The following is an 18848-nucleotide window of genomic DNA, read 5'->3' as shown; positions in this document are numbered from 1 at the left end:
TTCTTCATTATTGTGTGAATTTAGATCATGAGCTCATGTTTAGCTAAACTTTATCTGTGGGAACGCTATAGGCCTGGGTTGAAGGTCTACCTCTCCAGAGAGTGTTTAGTTCTGTGTTTGGAATACCACCCATCTGGGAGCATTTTAAGGTAATTTCTTCCCTTCTGTTTGCAAGACCGCAAATAAATTTGCAACCCAAACACTGTGAACACAGATCTGGGGTTCAGAATTCTCAAGATGTCCTACCTGTTTCCTACCCAGAGCAGAGGCCACGAGAATTTGGTCTTAGTCTCCCTTTGCCAGCAGATATTTTTTTTTACTAGCACACCCTTTCATTAGAGGTGAACCTAGGGATAGATGGGTTTAGTTCTAACTTCCCATCTAGGAGGGATGGAGTCTTATCTCCTGCCTCCCATGTGGTCATGGCCATTTTAACAGCAAGTCTCTGTGTCAGGTCAGGTGTGTCATTAAACTATGGCCTGTATTCCAAATCCAGACAGCTGCCTATTTTTTATGGCCTATGAGCTATGAATAATGTTCACATTTTAACTGGTAATATTTTAAATGGTTACTTAAGTACCTAAATAATATCCTCAATTTTGCCTCTTTGGTCCACAAAGCCTAAAATATTTGCTATTTTGCTCCATAAAAACAGGATTGCCAGCTTCTGTTCTAAGCTATCAAGATCTTTAGTCCACTCTTAATATAGCTATAACTCTCACACATGTACGCCCCTTCTTTCAGGGGTCCTGGAAATTTCTACTGCACACTTCAAAAATCAGACATGCACTTAAAAATAAGTTGTTTCCATTTCACCTAGCATACCGAACTCTTCTTTTAGGAGAGTTTTTCAAGTAATCTTGCCCACCATGTTCTTCAGAGCCTCATTAATAATGGCAAAAATTAAAACAACTTAACATTCAACAAATGGGAATTGTTCATAACAATTATAGAAGCACATACAGTAGAAAACTATAAACTGTTATTGAAACGGTGAGACATAACTAGTTTTATTCTTTGAGAACTATGTTTATTTAGGTCTCTTGTTTAAATAAGTATATTTCTGTTTATGTATGTATATAATCATGTATTTATATACACATACATTATTTATATGATATATTTATATAAATATGTGAATTACATACCTATACCCATACCTTTGATTTATATTTGTCTACATACACAGGAATATAATTATATATATCATGTATTTATATACATTGAACTGAAAAGTGGTAGTATACATATATATTGTGTATAAATGTGTGTATATGTGCATGTGTAGAAAAACAGGTTGAGAGATATGTAAGCATGATTTAGACAGGGTTCAAGATTTTAAAAGTAATTATGGGGCTTCCTTGGTGGCGCAGTGGTTGAGAATCTGCCTGCCAATGCAGGGGACACGGGTTCGAGCCCTGGTCTGGGAAGATCCCACATGCCACGGAGCAACTGGGCCCGTGAGCCACAATTGCTGAGCCTGCGCGTCTGGAGCCTGTGCTCCGCAGCAGGAGAGGCCGCGATGGTGAGAGGCTCGCGCACCACGTTGAAGAGTGGCCCCCGCTTGCCGCAACTAGAGAAAGCCCCCGCACAGAAACGAAGACTCGACATAGTCATAAATAAATAAATAAAAGAACATGAATTCCAAAAAAAAAAAAAAAAAAAATGTAATTATGTGTAGGTAGTGAGATTATGGCCCATTTGATTTAAAGTATTGCATATTTTTACATCAATTGTTATGAACAGATTCCTACGTAAATAAAATTATAAATAGTTATACATACTTGTATGTGTAGTGTATAATTAAAATATATATACTTTTATATAAGTATTATATTTATATAATATACTTGTCTTATAATAATACATTATGTATTGTGTTATATAGAATACATTAAATATAATGTATAATATCAGATAACAATGATATATTTCCATATTATGATATAATTATTTTATAATCAATATTACATGATATATCATATTAATACTGTGAACATATTAAACATATAAATACATTGCATTAGTCATATAGTTTGTGTATAATATATGCTATGCAAAAATACATGTTAATATAATACATAATTGTTATACATTCATATAAACAGTAATATATTATATTTATACACCAATATAATATTTAGTATTGGTATATGTATATTATATTTAATATATACATAGCTAATGCTCTTTAAAGCCATCTGCTACAAGAAGTAGAATGAGACCAGGAGTATGGCCAAAGCAAATTCTAAAAATATTAGATTATTTATATTCACTTATATGTCATTTTCCTGGAATCTGTATCTGGCTGTTAGAGAGCACACACAGCAAAATCCCGATAAAGTGCCCAGGAGGACATGGGATCCTTTATTTACTGGGACCTCAAAGGAAACAGTGCTATTCAGTCCCCCATCAAAGAGCTAAGAGCAAACCTTGAAGCACCCAGTAAAAGCCAATTCAAACAAAAAAGCTTTTCCACTTCAACTTGAAAAAGTTAAGTTCCCAAGAGACCCCCTACATCACCCACCGAAGCTCATTTGGCAGTAAAAACAATAACATTCAGCGAACAACAAGAAATCTAAAACAATAGTTGTTTTAACAAAAAAAAAACCCAGCAGCTAATCAGTGTCTTTCCTGTTTGAAAGAAGGCAGTGGGAAGTGGACAGAAGACCTGATAGGAAAGATAAAAAGAAGAGGAAAAGGAAAATAAAAGTTTCCAGTTTGACAATCAAGCTGTCTTCTGCATCCATTTCATCCCAAGACCACCAAGCCAGTGTGGAGGCTTTTTCCTCCTTTCCTTTTCGTGAGACTGATCACAAACAGCACTGCAGAGTCCATCAAATGAAGAAATGCTGTTGCATACATGTGTGAATGAGCTGTGAGTAAAGTACTGGAGTAGAGGACACCTAACTTGAAACGTCCTCATGAATGTCCATGTGGCTGAGCAGGAAGTTAACCTGTCATAGATGTGCTAAATCAGAATAGTTGGGTTTTATTTTATTTACTTTTCCCTGGACTCTGTTGAATGACCGTCATCTACAAGTTCAGGCTACTTTTTGCTGACGATTAATGCACTGGGAGAGCTGAGAGAAAACCGAATCGTAGAGCTGTCTTTTTCTTGACCAGTTCACCTTACTTTCCCAAACTCAAAGTCTTTCCCTATTCCTTTCTCCTTTTTATTGTAGTAAAATGAACATAACATAAAATTCACTATTTTGATCATTTTACAATTCACTGTACAATTCAGTGGAATTTAGTACTGTCACAATGCTGTGCAACTGTCACCACTGCCTAGTTGCAAAACATTTTCATCACCCCAAAAGGAAGCCTACACCCATTTTAAGCAGTCATTCCCTATTTCCCTCTCTTCCAAACCCCTGGCAACCACTAACGTATAATATTTTCCGTGTGTATGGATTTGCCACTGCTGGACATTTCGTATAAATGGAACCATACAATCTGTGGCCTTTCGTGCCTGACTTCTTTCACTTAGTTGCATCCATGATGTAGCGTGTATCAGTGATCCACTCACTTGTATGGCTGAATCCCCTGATCCTGTTTTCTGCATTCTGTCTGAATACCAACTTTAAAGGATGTTGAGGGTGAAGCTCTGTTTTAACGGCACATCTACGAGGCCAGTTCATTTAAAGAAGGTGAAAATGGAGATATTGTTGTGAAATGATCATCGTTGAGCAGCCTCAGCTAGTTTGATAATGAGAAGTTTGGGAAATGTCGCAAAAAATTATTTGCTTTATATTAAAAGCCTTTTAAACAAGGATTCAGGAGATTGTCTTTTTCTTGCAGGTAACTTAAATGAGGCAGAAGAAACTAACTGCCCTTTAAAACAGATTTTGAAAGGATTTTATTTATACTTAATAGACGAATGGGAGTACAGTTTGTTCATATCCAATATGGACTCCCTGTCCAAACACTGTTTATCATTCTAGCCACCACTATCGAATTATATTTCTTGAGACTAATGCAGCTTAACTCCTGCATATTACTTTTTAAAATTCATCTATCAAATCCATTAATACAGTATAAACAAGAGATGTTCATGTTTCAGTGCAGTTCAAATATCAGGTATAAAGAGCCCTCAGTAAGAAAAGGAATCTTATATCTCTTGCCAGAATGTGGTCAGCTCTGGGGTGCTTTGCTAGCTGAAAGACACTTTTATTGTTAAGAGGATAGAGGTTGTTTAAGAGGGATGAGAGGCAAAAAATTTTAAGTACTTGTTTGTGTTAAAAACAGTGCTAGGCTATCTCATACTCTATATCAGTCAAGGCTCGCCATTTTACATATGTGAAAAGCGAAGTTAAAAGTGTTTTAGTAACTTACTAAAAGGCACGCAACCACTAAATTCAAGCAAGAATTCAGTCCCAAATCTGTCACACTGAAGTTTGAGCTAATATTGAGATTAATAAAAATAGCACTAAATTAAAAGTTCACAGATGTTTTTTTTTATTTCGTACTCTTTCACTAACCCTCTTTGGAGATAAATCATTTCATTTATATGGGCCTTAGTTTTCACAACTATAATAGTTGGAAGTTTGACTAGGTGACCTCTATGTAGTCTTGCATTTCTAAAATGTTCCATTAATTTGGCTTCCTACAATAATTGCCATTGCAATATATGTGTGCTGCCACCAAGTAGCAGTAGCGAGTATTAGTTCCTTTTTTAACCCTAGTGGGGAGTGCATTTTGACATCAGACTTATCCGTCAATAGTACAGCCTGTTAATATAACTACAAAATAACAAAATAATCTGGTATTACTTCCTGTAAAGCAGAAGCTTTACATTGTGTCTATGAATCGTATGAGAATCACCAGTAGGTTTTTAAACAGAGAGGAAATCCAGAACCCACTGAATGAGGATTTTCAGAGATGGAACTTGGGCATCTGGATTTTTGGGCTCCCATCATTTGTATATTTTATTTTATTTTATCTTTTGCCTATGTACAACATTTGTCACATCCTCTTGAATCTTTAGCAATTTCTGTTTGTTTTAAAAGTTTAGAGTATTCCATAATCACCTACTTTTCATAAGGCGTTATCTGTTATGTTTATTCACTCTTGTGCTTCTCCTGGTTAAAACTTCATTTTTTCTTTTTTGGGGGGGGGGCTGCCTCATGGCTTGCAGGATCTTAGTTCCCTGACCAGGGATTGAACCCCAGGCCCCCAGCAGTGAAAGCGCCAAGTCCTAACCACTGGACCACCAGGAAATTCCCAAGACTTCTTTTTTAAATGACTTTTTTTCCCACTCTGATTCATTCCTGGGATCAGTTTCATGTGGGAACATTAAACCAACTTTGCATTACTAGAATAAAGCCACTTTGATTGTGATATATTACTGTTTTACATACCATGGATACAGTTTGTGCTTTTATTTACAAATTTTGCATGCATGTTCAAAAGAGAAACTGGTCTATGATTCTATTCTTGTAATATTCTTTTTACTTTTGATCTGAAGCTTATGTTGGCCTTATAAAAATTTTGAGCAATATATTATTTTCTGTTTCCTGGAAGGGTTTTATGTAAGATTACCAATATTTCTTCCCTAAATATTTGGAAGAATTTACTTGGAAAGCCATTTATCCCTGGAAATCATTTTCTGTAAAGGGACTTAATTATACAAACAACTTTTTGAGTAGTTGCAGAGTTTTTAGATATTTCTTTTCTTGGGTTAGTCTTGTTAGGTTGCGTGTTTTAAGAATTTGTAATTTTGAATGAATTTTCAAATTTATAAATATAAAATTGTAATTTTAACAGCTTTATCGGGATGTAATTTACATACCATAATTTAACCCTTTAATGTATACAATTCAGTGGTTCTTTTTTTTTTTTATTTTTTTAATTTATTTTTGGCTGTGTTGGGTCTTCGTTTCTGTGCGAAGGCTTTCTCTAGTTGTGGCAAGCGGGGGCCACTCTTCATCGCGGTGTGTGGGCCTCTTACTATCGTGGCCTCTCTTGTGCGGAGCACAGGCTCTAGTCGCACAGGCTCAGTAGTTGTGGCTCACGGGCCTAGTCGCTCCACGGCATGTGGGATCTTCCCAGACCAGGGCTCGAACACGTGTCCCCAGCATTGGCAGGCAGACTCCCAACCACTGCGCCACCAGGGAAGCCCCAGTGGTTCTTAGTGTAACCACTAAAAGACGTGCGTAACCATCACAACCATCCAATTTTAGAGTTCTGTCCCCCCACAAAGAAACCCATTACACATTAACAATGTTTTTTCATTCTCTTAACCCTCTCAGCTCTAGGCAACCACTAATCTCCTTTCTGTCTCTACAGATTTGCTATTATGGGCATTTCATATAAATGGGACCATACAATATATGATCTTTTGAGAGTGGCTGCTTTTCTTTACAGAATGCTTTCATGGTTCATCCATGTTGTAACATGGATCAGTATCATTCCTTTTTATAGCTGAATGCTATTCTATCGTACGGATATTCCACATTTTGTTTATTCATTTGTCAGATTGACATTTGAATTTTTTCCACCTTTTGTTTTTAGAAATATGCTTCTATGAACATTCACGTACAAGCTTTTGTGCAGACATAAGTTTCTATTTCTCTTAGGTATATATTTAGTAGTGGAACTGCTGGGTCATAGAGTAACTCTATGTTTAACACTTGCAGGAACTGTCAAGCTGTTTTGTAAAATGACCGCACATTTTGTAAAATGGCTCAGACTGTACTTTCTATCCAAAGGTATCCAAAGCCACTTTAGATGCAAAATGTTTAAAGTTGACCTTTGCTGCTGCCCAAATCGTAGCCACTGTGGGCAGTCTGCAAGATGGCATCTTAGGTTTCTCAGGAAGAAATTAGAATACACAAAGGGGGAAATAAGTGTACAATTACATAATGTAGATTTCATATTTAATTTTATGGGAAAAGCAATAATTAGGTGGCTTTTGGTTTTAACTGGAAATAGCTACTCATTGGGAAATAATTACTCGCTAATGGCCTTAGCGAGTCACTCTGGAGCTTCTCCTAGAACAAGAAAACCTAAGTTCTGCTCACAGCAGAACATGGAGACGGTGCCCAGTGCTGGCGAGGCAGCACAGAACAGGGGAGTCGTCGCTGGAGGGAGCGGAAGACAGTGCAGCCACTCTGGAAAGGAGTTGGCCAGCTTCCTAGAAAGCGAAACTACATTGCCCACTTTTCCCCAATGTCACCTCTTGTGAAAGTCAAGTCAGCGTCCCAGCAGGATCCTGACGTTGACACGACTGCCCCTGTCATCCGTTGCCCTGGGAAGGCCCCTGGCGGCTTTCGGTCTGCGGCTCTTCCCAGTCAGGCGAGCGTTTGTGTACAGCTTCTGTGTGGACTTCAGTCTCCATTTCCCCGGGGTAAGTGCCCATGACTGCGGTTGCCGAGTCCTGCGATGGCTGCTTTTTTAGGAAGTTTCGCAGTAGGGGAGCGCCTGGCCTGAGCCCCGAGTGCCGGCCTCTGCCCATCTCTCTGCCGCCTGAACCCTAGGAAGGAAGGTCCACGTGGACCAGCGCTCCCTCTGCACCTGCTCTGCCCTCGGTCCTCAGGGTCACAGGGCTTCCCCAGAGCACGGGCGGCGTGGGCCCCTCCCTGCGTCCCGCCCCACCCCCACCTCATCCGGCCCCCCCGCCCCCCGTGGCTTTGGTGGGAGGGTCTCAAGGAAGGACCCCCTTCTCCGAGCCTACTCCACCCTCAGCCCCTGCTCCCACAGAGCTTCCGTCCCGACGCCAGGCCCGTGGGGCTCCCGCAGCAGCAGCGCTGGGACTGCCGGGTTTCTGCAGTTCAGTTCGGACTCCATCTACCCGAGTCAGAGCCCGCAGGTCAGGGCTCGGCCCATGCCAGCCACAGGTCCACGTCGTCCTCTGCGCTTGTGGCCGACAGGCTGTGTCAGGAGTTCCCACGCCCCCAGCCCGAGTTCCGTTCGTTGGCTAGCGCAGGCCCCCAGAACACGGGCCCCCAGAACATAGGCCCCCAGTCCACGGACTAGAGCACCGGGCTATTATAAAGGAACAGCCAGGTGGAAGGAGGAGGTGGGGAGGCGTGGGGCGGGGCGCGGGGCTTCCAGGCCGCCTGCAGGTACCCACCCCGCAGCTCTCTGAACCCCGTGTTTACCGAGATTTTGTTCCATGAGCACGATTACAGCGGGGACCATGGGCAACGGATTCACATTGTAACCCCTGGCCCTCTCCCCTCGCAGGAGGTGGGAAGGCAGGGGGGCTGTAAGATGCAACCCGGCCTGTGGCTTTAGGTTTAGGAGCTGTGTGCCAGGACTGGGGGCCAAGGCCCGACCCCTCTCTCCCGTAATTCACAGCGCGGCTCCTGCTGGGCACGGAGGCTGGGGGACGATGGGAGGCTGAAGAGCATGGTGTCCGCCTTCACCCCCTCTCTCCTCTCTTGGCTGAGCCCTGCGGCCGCGCGGGTTCCAGTGGGCCCCCCCGGGGGGCCTGTCCCTTCAGGTGCTCCCAGCTGCCTGACACCCCTCTGCCCCCAGCGTGGACCCCAGAGCCCTCAGTTCTTCCCACTCCTGGTCCAGCAGGACGGGGTCCCTGCGGCACACTGGAGAGGCGGGCGATGGGCAGCCCGGCCCCTCCCGGCAGGCAGCCCCGTGGGGTGGGGAGGGGGGCGGGCACTGCGAGCCACCCATGGTCGAGCGCATCACCTCGGTGCGTGGCGTGGGGCGCCGTGGCTACACGCATCTTGATGGCCGGGATCAGACCCAGCTCTGCCACCAACTGGCTGGGTCCCCGCCCGGAGGCCGGTCCCTGGACCCCATTGTCCCTGTTCACCATCTGCAACGTGCGTGACCCGAGGACCCCCTCACAGGTGGTCGTGAGGGCTGACCGAGTGGGTTTGTGTGGAGGACAGAGAACAGTGAGGCCAGCAGATGAGGAAAGAGCTTGTCACTCATGGTTCTGGGCAGGGGCACGCCTTGTCACCTAGGGCCTCCCAGGAGCACGAGGGTTTAGCAGGAATGAGGAGAGGGGTGGCTGGGGACTGGAGCCTGAGGTGTGGGTCCCCGGCAAGGAGCAGGCTCAGGATTGGCTAGAATGACCCAGGGGCTCCGGGTCTCTCTGGGGTGATGAGGGCAGGGGGACGGTGGCCCCGAGTGTGGGAGCCCCGTAAAGAAGGGGCTGGGGTGCAGCCCTGCGCTGGCTGGTTTGCGTCAGAAAGTGATAGACGCGGTTAACGCGGGTACCAGGCCTGACCCAGGGCTCAGCGACAGTTCTTGTTCCTCAGCACAAGCGCTGTCCCGCTTCGGCCGGTGCTGTGCCTTGCGGTGGAGGAAACCGGGACTCAGAGGACTGTGGGGCTCCGGCATCCAGGGTGGGGCCCAGGCATGTGGGCCCCGAAGTCCTCTGGAGCGGCGGGCACATGGAGCTTCGAGGCTGGGGGAGGTGAGGGTGTGAACAGTGGGGCTGCGCAGATTGCCTTGACACTTGAGAACCACTGGCCCGAGGGACCACGGGGACGCCCGTGGAGGCGGGCGCCCAGGAGAGGCGGCCTGCTGGTACGGGGCGGGGTCCTGAGTGCCTCCTCGCCCTCCCAGGGCGCCCTGTGCTCCTGCCCAGTCGTGGCCGGTGGGGCCGTGAGGCTGCAGGGAGGCCAGTGCCCGGCACGGCGCCTGCTGCCCTCAGAGGCCCGGCGTCCCTCGGGCTACTTCTGAGCCAGGCGTGCCCGACGAGCCCCTGCGCCTGGCAGAGCCAGCGGGCACGCTCCCCCAGCGCCCTTCCTGTCCTCGGACAGGCATGTCTGCTCAGCCCGGGAGCGGGGCCAGGCGCGCTGAGTCCTGGGCTGGGCAGGGGGCGCAGCCTGCGCAGGTCCTCGAGGCGCCCCGCCTGCTGCTGGCCCGGCAGGGGCCCTGGGGAACCGGCACCTTCCTCTGCGCCCCGCATCGCTCCCTCCCCCAGGCTGGTCCATTCCTACCTGTTTCTGCAAACCAGATAGACCCTGAAGGGACAGAAACTTAGCTCCGTTGAAACGGCTGAAGCTTAGGCTGTCACCCTGGGGTAACTCCTGAGGAGGGTCCTAACAGTTAGGACCCGAGGCCCTTTCTTTCCCATATCCCTCCTCTCGTCCGCCTCATCCGCCTCTTCTCCTTGAACCACCCTCCGTGCCCCCACCCCCCGATTTTACAGCGGTCTTCTTCCTTCAGAAAATCGAGAGCATCAAGAAGAAGCTGAGGACTTCCCTGTTAGCGCAGTGGTTAAGAATCCGCCTGCCCATGCAGGAGACATGGGTTTGAGCCCTGGTCCGGGAAGATCCCACATGCCACGGAGGAGCTAAGCCCATGCGCCACAACTATTGATCCAGCGCTCTAGAGCCCGTGAGCCACAATTACTGAACCTGTTTGCCACAACTGCTGAAGCCCATGCACCTAGAGCCCATGCTCTGCAACAAGAGAAGCCACTACAATGAGAAACCTGCTCACCGCAACGAAGAGTGTCCCCCGCTCGCCTCAACTGGAGAAAGCCCGTGTGCAGCAACGAAGACCCAATGCAGCCACAAATAAATAAATAAATAAATAAATAAATAAATAAATAATTTAATTTTTTTTTAATTTTTAAAAAATAAAAAAAAAGAAGCTGAGTCTCCTGTGCATCGACTTCAACAAGAACCTGAACGGGGACGTGACCTTCCTGCCATTCATGTGCGAGGAGCTGGGTGTGTGCGGGCCCCGCGGGGTGGTCGAGAGGCGTCCGTGTGCCCTGCCCCCGGGAGGGCCTTCTTCTCCTGAGGCGCTCAGAGTGTTTGGGTCCCAAGGTTCTGGATCCTTCCTAGGGGAAGGTGGCGGTCTGTCTACCGAGATTCTGCCCCGAAGGAGGTTGTCCCTCGAGACCCCACCCCGCCCCTGCTCTCTGTGATGTTTCTTTAATCCCACAAGGTCCTCCCGCACCTGACCCGGCGTGGGGTCTTGAAGGGCTGGGGCCTGGGCGGCTTTTTCAGCTTCTGCCCTCTTCCCCAAATGCTTTATTTTGAAAAGTTCACACCTGTAGGGAAGTGGCAAGAATAGTACCAGGGAGACCCCGTGTGCTCCCCGGGCCCGGCCTCCCTGCGTGGATGCCATGTGTGCTTTTCCTGCGCTGGGGCCTCTGGACGCATCACCAGATGCGCAAGGGCGCCTCCTGAGTCCCTGGGTGCAGGTCCCCCTCGGGAAGCAGAGCGTGGAGCTGTCCCCCAGGAGTCCCAATGGCGGTCTTCTTTTAAAAATTAATTAATTAATTAATTTTTGGCTGTGTTGGGTCTTCGTTGCTGCACGCGGGCTTTCTCTAGTTGTGGCGAGCGGCGGTTCCTCTTTGTTGCGGGCACATGCCTCTCATTACGGTGCCTTCTTTCGTTTCGGAACATGGGCTCTAGACGTGCCAGGTTCTGTAGTTGTGGCACGGGGGCTCAGTAGTTGTGGCTCCCAGGATCTAGAGCGCATGCTCAGTAGTTGTGGCCCACGGGCTTAGTTGATCTGCAGAACGTGGTATCTTCCCGGACCAGGGCTCGAACCCACGTCCCCTGCATTGGCAGGCGGATTCTTTTTTTTTTTTTTTTTTGGAACCAAAACTTTAATCCCAAGGATTGTCACAAAACATATTACAAATGACAGCATGAAAGAAAAATTGCACAGGGCTTCCCTGGTGACGCAGTGGTTGAGAATCTGCCTACCAATGCAGGCAACACAGGTTCGAGCCCTGGTCTGGGAAGATCCCACATGCCGCAGAGCAACTGGGCCCGTGAGCCAAAACTACCGAGCCTGCGCATCTGGAGCCTGTGCTCCGCAACAAGAGAGGCCGCGATAGTGAGAGGCCTGTGCACCGCGATGAAGAGTGGCCCCCACTCACCGCAACAAGAGAAAGCCCTCGCACAGAAACGAAGACCCAACACAGCCAAAAATAAATAAATAAATAAATTTATAAAAAAAAAAAATTGCACAGTAACTCAAGGTTCAGCTCTACAATATACTCTTAATCTGGCAGGACATTGGTGTCTTGAATACTCTCAAATTCCCAAGTAATATTACAAAGAGTCATGTATTCATGTACAGCAATCACACAGGGGACTTATGACCTAAATCAAAGGTAAACTAACTTTCTTGAAACTTCTTAGATTCTAAAGTCACTGGACAACCTCTTGTCCGGTGTGAAGACTAGTGGAATTTTTAAACGTCTAATCCAGGGTAAGGGTGCAGCTTTAAGTTTTACCTGCTGGCTGTGTTCACAGCACCTTTTAAAGACTGCTTGCTTAACTGCAGCTGCATACCATATCCCAGCTACAGAAAGCCTTTTCAATGTTTGCCAGTGTTTTTTCCATAATAGTAAACATCACACTTCAGCTGGGCAGGAGTCAGAGTTTTATTATCAGTCTAGGCAAGACCAAAAATTCAAAGCAAATTCAATTTTGCTTAAGGGAACATTGTAAGGTAACAATTCTTCATATTACATGCCTCATATGACCCATTTCAAACCATAGAGAATGACACCTTTATGTGTCACTGTCCCAAGAGACAAATGTGAACAGCTAAAACATTTAAAAAGTGCACCAAGCTTTGGAAGTCTCAAACAAAACTTGAATTTTCTGTACATACTCCTGTCAAATGAAGTTATTTCCTGTACACCACTCCTCTTGCAAAGTGGTCTTCTATTTCCTTTCATTTGACCTAGATTGGCTAGGAGACCTAGAGGAAGATCGGGACGGCTTGTGATTTCTCTCCTGGGACAGTGATCTCTCTCTTCTCCTATATCTAGAAAGGGACCTGCTCTGGCTGAGGGAGAAGCTTCTCCGTCTTGGAGATGTGTGGCGAGGTGGAGGACTCCTCCTCCGATAATCATCTCGAGGGCGACGACCCCAAGAAGGAGGCAGTCACGATTTCGACTTCTCTTTTCCCCATTCGACAGGTCCACTCTTACTCGGCAGCCACATAGTGTTCTCCCATCTAGTTCTCGGACAGCATCGGCTGCATCTCGGGGATCTTCACGTTCAACAAGAGCGAAGCCGGGAGGGTTTTTATCAACCCACACACTTCAGAGTGGTCCATAATAGCCTAAAGCTCGTTCCAATTCAGTCTTGTTACCACTGTTTCCAAGATTCCTTACATAAACTTGACAGTCCAACGGACAGGAATCACAATGCAAGACCCACGTGGCTCCTGGGTTTCACGCGCCACAGGGTGATCCCGGGCCTCTAGAATCTGGCAGCTGAATCTGCTCGCACAAGCTGTCCTGTGGGGATGCTTTTCCCCCTATGTGTCCAGCCCGGGGCCCTACTGGCTTGGCCCAGCCTCCCGGGTGAGAGGGTGAACCCCAGCTCCCTGGAGCAGACACTCAGAGCCCTGTTGACCGGACTCACGGGACTGGGGCAGCGGCTGGACATGTGTGGCCAGCCTGGTGGTGTTTGGCCCTGTCTGCAGTTCCAGCTCCAGCTGAGAAAGAGCCTCGCTGTGTAATTTTCTCCTGGTTGTGTAAGGATCCCCGGTGTCATTTGACAGAAATGTAGATGGTGTGTTCTTTCTCTGTTTTCTCCCTGCTTCCTCTCCTCTCTCTCTGTCTCTGTCTCTGTCTCTCTCTCTCCCTCTCTGCCTCTCCTTCCCTCCTGCTCCCACTCCTTCCTGAGAGAGGGTAGACAGAGTGTGAGAGAGGGAGACTCAGAGGGAGAGGGAGGGAGAGGGAGGGGGAGGGAGGGGGAGGGAGGGAGAGGGGAGAGAGGGAGAGGGAGAGAGGGAGGGAAACAGGGAGAGGGAGGTCCCTCTCCCTGTTTCCCTCCCTCTCTCCCTCTCCCTCTCTCCCCCCTCCCTCTCCCTCTCCCTATCTCCCTCTCCCTCGTCTCTGCCTCTCCCTCTGTCTCTCCCTCTCTGGGAGGGAGTGAGGAGATGGAGAGAAGGAGGGAGAGGGAGAGTTGGAGGGAGAGGGAGAGGGAGGAGAGGGAGAGGGAGAGGGAGAGGGAGAGATGGATGGAGGGAGGGATAGAGGGAGGGAGGGAGAGACATCTCTCTCTCCCTCCCTCTCTCCCTCTCTCTCTCCTTCTCCCACCTCCCTCTCCCTCCCTCTCCCTCCACCTCCTTCCCTCTCCAGAGAGGGAAGGAGGTGGAGGGAGAGGGAGAGCGAGGGAGGGAGAGGGAGAGAGGGAGGGAGAGAGGGAGAGGGAAAGTGGGACAGGGAAAGTGGGAGGGAGAGAGGGAGAGGGAGAGAGGGAGAGGGAGAGAGGGAAAGGGACAGAGGGAGAGGGGTAGGGGGAGAGGGACAGGGAAAGAGGGACAGGGAAAGAGGGACAAGGAGAGAGGGAAGGAGAGAGGGAGAGGAAGGGACAGAGAGAGGCAGAGGGAGAGATGGAGGGAGAGGGAGAGTGAGAGGCAGCAAGGGAGAGGGAGGGAGGAAGAGAGGGAGAAGGGCTGAGGAGGGGGGCTCCCTCCCCCTCCCATGCTCTCCCCACTGCTTTCTCTTTTTTCTGCTTCAATAGACACCAGGCACCTTTTAGATCAGCCCTGAAGTCAGCGTTGATGCTTGGACAGCCTGACCTCCCCGCTGACTTCCAGCCCTGGACCACAGCTGGGAGATGAAGTCTACGGGGCCCTGGGCGGCGGGCTGCACAGGCCCCTTCTCTGACGCCCAATCTCTCCTCGTTTACGAGGCAGCCGCCAGCTCCCCTCCCTGACTCCCCAAGATTTTGGGCCTTTTTAATATGTGTCCATAATGCCATGAGCTATTATTTAACTTTTCTACGAGGACCCATCTCCCGAAATGCAATGGTTTTCAGCCTTGGCTGCACTAGAGAACCCCCAGGGAAGGGAGAGAAGTCTCTCCCTCCCTCTCTCTCCCTCTCCCTCCGTATCTCCTTCTGCCTCTCTCCCTCTCCTTCTCCCTCTCCCTCTGGGGTGATGCCTGATGAGCTCAGATTCGCAGATGTTCCCCCCATCCCCTCTCTGTGCCTTGCGTGGGGTCTGGGCCTTCTCACTGTGGCCTGGGCACGGCCTTGACATCCAGACATAAGGTCCTGCAAGGACACTTGCGTTTGGTCCACACCGCATGTGGCTGCAGTCTGTGCTTCTGCCGTTTAGCATCTTCAGTAGACGGGGGCTGTGCACAAGCCGTTCATCTTCCCCGCAGACACCACTGGTGCTTGCCGGGCCTCGCGGGTGATGCGGGGGGCACGGGGGACAGTCCTGTGTCCCCACCTTCTTGGGCTGCAGACAGGCCACGTTGGTCCTATGGTGACTGGGGGCTTCCAGGAGAACCCCACCGCAGAGCCGGAGAGGTGGCCCCAGAGAAGGAGGCGTACGCCTGGGGCCGGGCCTCACCAGCCAGCCACGGGCCTCCTGCAGCAACAGGCCTCTCGCCGTCCAGGGTCTGGGTGTTCGGGCGCCGTGGGGATGAGCTGCTGTCTGCACGGCAGCCGAGTTTGTACTGTTGAGCCCGGGGAGGCCCCTGGGTGGCTCCTGGAGAGCCTGGCCGCATTTCTTCCTGCCCTTGGCCTTAGAGCCCATCACGGTTCACGCCGTTTCTGGTTCCAAAAGGACCTGTGTTCATAAAGACCACGTGTTAGGACAGCACCGAAGTGTCTAGAAATCCGGGCCAGGAGGAGGAGGGATGGGGATTGGCTGTGCCCGCCAGTGGCCTGAGAGCCCTGCCCACACGCAGAGACCTGGCCCGGGGTCCCACAGGGAGAGCATGGCCCACGGTCCCCAGCGCCGGCCGTCTCTGGGTTCCAGGAGAACTGCACGATCCTCGGGGAGCTGGTGAGGCTGCAGGCCCAGAAGTCCTGCCTGCTGGGGTTCAGCACGCGTGCCGACTCCGTGCTGGAGATGAACATGGCCAAGACCAGCCAGGTGGTGGCCACTTTCCTAGGTAACCCCGCCTCCACCTGAGTCCCAGTGGGGAGGGCGTCAGGCGGACCTTGACTGGATGTGGTGCTGCCTGAGACCCCACTGTGTCAGCCCTTGGGGGTCACCTTCCCAGACCCTTCATTCTGCCTCGAGGGGCGCAGGGTGGGGGGTGGCTGGGGGGCCGCCACAAGGACGTAGCCGAGCCTCTCCCCTCCGCCCGCAGATGAGCTGGCCCAGAAGCTGAAGCCCCTCGGGGAGCAGGAGCGGCCGTGATCCTGGAGCTAAAGAAGACCGAGTGCCAGAGGCGGGGCCTGCACTGTGACAGGCCCATCAACGCCTGGGATCTGCGCTACTACATGAACCAGGGAGGAGACACGCTACCACGAGGACCACTACCTGCTCAATGAGTCCTTCCCCATGCAGGTGGTCACGCGCGGGCTGCTGGGCATCTCCCAGGAGCTGCTGGGGCTGACCTTCGACCTGGAGGAGGGCGCCAACGTGTGTCACGAAGACGTGAGGCTCTACACGGTCCGGGACGCAGCCTCGGGCAAGGTCATCCATCGGCAAGTTCTACCTGGACCTCTACCCTTGGTGCGTGTGTGCGTGCGGGAACCTGTCGGCCGTGGGCTGGAGCTCCTCTGAGGAAGCTGGGCCTCACCCCGCGTCCCTCCCCAGGGAAGGGAAGTCCGGGCACGCGGCCTGCTTTGGCCTGCAGCCGGGCTGCCTGCAGCAGGATGGGAGCCGCCAGATCGCCATGGTGGCCATGGTGGCCAACTTCAGCAAGCCCACGCCCGACCCGCCCTCCCTGCTGCAGCACGATGAGCTGGAGACCTACTTCCACGAGTTCTGGCAAGTGATGCACCAGCTCCGCTCCCAGGTGGGTGCGGGCGCGGGGCTGCGGGCAGGGGCCGGGGAGGGCCCAGGCACGCGTGGTCCTCAGGCAGGCCCTCGCCACGGGATTCTTCCGCTGATGTCACCCCGCACGTGGCGACGCCCTCGGTGTCAGCTTCCATCATCAAAGCCCATGCACTGGGCGCGTAAACAACAGAAATGGATGTCCTCGAGACTCTGGAGGCTGGAAGCCCCAGATGAAGGAGCCAGGACTGGTTCCCTGCATGTTAAGTACATGTACTCAAGAGTTGCCTTTTAAAAAGACAAAAGAAAAGAAAGGCACGTTGCCTGCAAGCCTGGTGACAGGCGGCTATGAGAACCAGAGGGAAGGCTCTGGGGCCGGGAGCGCCGTGCCCTGTGAGGCCCTGGGGCTGTTGCCAGTCTCCGTGGAGGCTCAGCAAGTCCCAGTGACTTCCCCACGGGGGGACCCCCAGCTGAGCGTCTGGGCCCCGGACCCAGTGCTCGTTCAGTCTTCCTGCAGTCAGCCCTTCATCCTGAGAGTGATGCTCTCACAGGCTGCACCAGAGCGCGTGGGGACAGTTTACTGAGCTGTGCAGCCATCACTACTGCCCTGTTTTGGAACATTTCCATCACCCCAAAAATGTCCCTCACATCCTTAGTTATCACTCCCTCCCCTCCCCAGCCCCTGACAACCAGGAACCCACTCTCTGACTCTGTGGATCTACCTGTTCTGGACGTTTCCCCTCAGTAGGGTCACACCCTGTGTGTCCTTCTGTGTCTGACTTCTCTCGCTGAGCATCATGTTCTCAGGGTCCATGCACGTGGCAGCAAGTGTCAGGGCTTCATCCCTTTGCATGGCTGAGGGCCGGAAAAAAGAAAAAAGAAAAGAAAGGCACGTTGCCTGCGAGTCTGGTGACAGCCGGTGATGAGAACGAGAGGGAAGGCTCTGGGGCCGGGGGCACCACACCCTGTGGGGCCTTGGCACTGCTGCCAGTCTCGGTGAGGCATGGGCAGCACCGTCCCCCAGGGGCTGCGGGACAAGTTCATCAAGTCCCGGCAGGCCAACCCAGGTGCGGCCGGGCCGAGGGAAGGGAAGGGGGCGCCCGGACCGCCCGGCTGGAAAACGCGGCCTGGACACAGTGCCATCCCCCCGTCTCCTTCCTCCCGCCCCCCAGGCCTCTTCAACCTGCGCCAGATCGTCCTGGCAGAGGTGGACCAGGCCCTGCACACGCAGACGCCCACGGACCCAGCCCAGGAGAATGCCCGCCTCTGCCAGGAGATCCTCGGGGGCCCAGCCATGCCAGGCAGCCAAGCGTGAGCCAGGCCCACCTTAGCGGTCGGTTGGCGGCTACTGCCCAGGTCAAGAGGATCGTCTGGTGGTGTGTGAAAGGGGACCAACTGACAGGCTCTGGCCGAGGCCTGGTGACCTCTGGCCTCTTCCTGCCTCAGTTCCTTGGCTGGTACCTCCAGCTGTGGCCCGCGGAGTCCGAGGGTGGGGTGGGCATATCTGCATGTGCTTTCTGGAGAGCCTGGAAGAGGCAGGAGAGGGCTTCATAGCCCGGACAGAACGCGTCGATGAGGTTTGCCCGTGCGTGTTGGTGTGGACACGCGGTTCACTCCCTCGTGAGCGCTTTAACCCGCGCTCTCCCCGTGCTGGAGGGCGAGCCCTGACTCATCCCTCGGAGCCTCGGCAGCTGACCTTGTAAGAGGCTTAGGGGTGAACCCTCGTGAGCTTCAGCAGAAAGTCGGCAAAGATTGATTTGTGTCCCTCCACTGAGTTGCCCGCAAGGTCCCCGTTTTCTAGAAGTGTTGGGCCAATACTCCCTCTAGTGGCAGGGGACTCAGACAGGGCTGTTTGAGGCCCCCGCTCTGGGGAAGGGGCATGGAGCGGCCAGGGGGCCGGGCAGGAGCCTCTCTGCGTGTGTCCCAGGGACCCACCTGCCTGCGACCTTCGGCCGCCTGGCAGGAAGCTACGACGCCCAGTCCTATGGCTACCTGTGCAGCAAGGTGTACTCCGCGGACACGTTCCACACACGCTTCAAGCAGGAGGGCGTCCTGAGTGGCAAGGTGAGAGGCCGTCCTGCCACGCAGACCAACACGGAGGTCCTCGGCCTGGGCCTAGATGCTTGTGCCGCCCGCCTGGGCCTGCCAGGCTCTGAGGGCCCTGCCCTGGACCTCCTGCTCCCCTGCCCTTTGTTGAG

The 18848-nt window shown here is 51.4% G+C and overlaps 1 pseudogene; it reads left to right on the top strand.

The window, feature by feature from the left end:
• The window catches only part of LOC103004484 (thimet oligopeptidase-like), a 42152-nt pseudogene that overhangs the window by 22959 nt on the left and 345 nt on the right, over positions 1-18848 (top strand).

This window comes from Balaenoptera acutorostrata, chromosome 21 (assembly GCF_949987535.1).
Source record: "Balaenoptera acutorostrata chromosome 21, mBalAcu1.1, whole genome shotgun sequence".
Taxonomy (NCBI): Eukaryota; Metazoa; Chordata; class Mammalia; order Artiodactyla; family Balaenopteridae; genus Balaenoptera; species Balaenoptera acutorostrata.
This window is presented reverse-complemented; position numbering and strand designations above follow the sequence as displayed.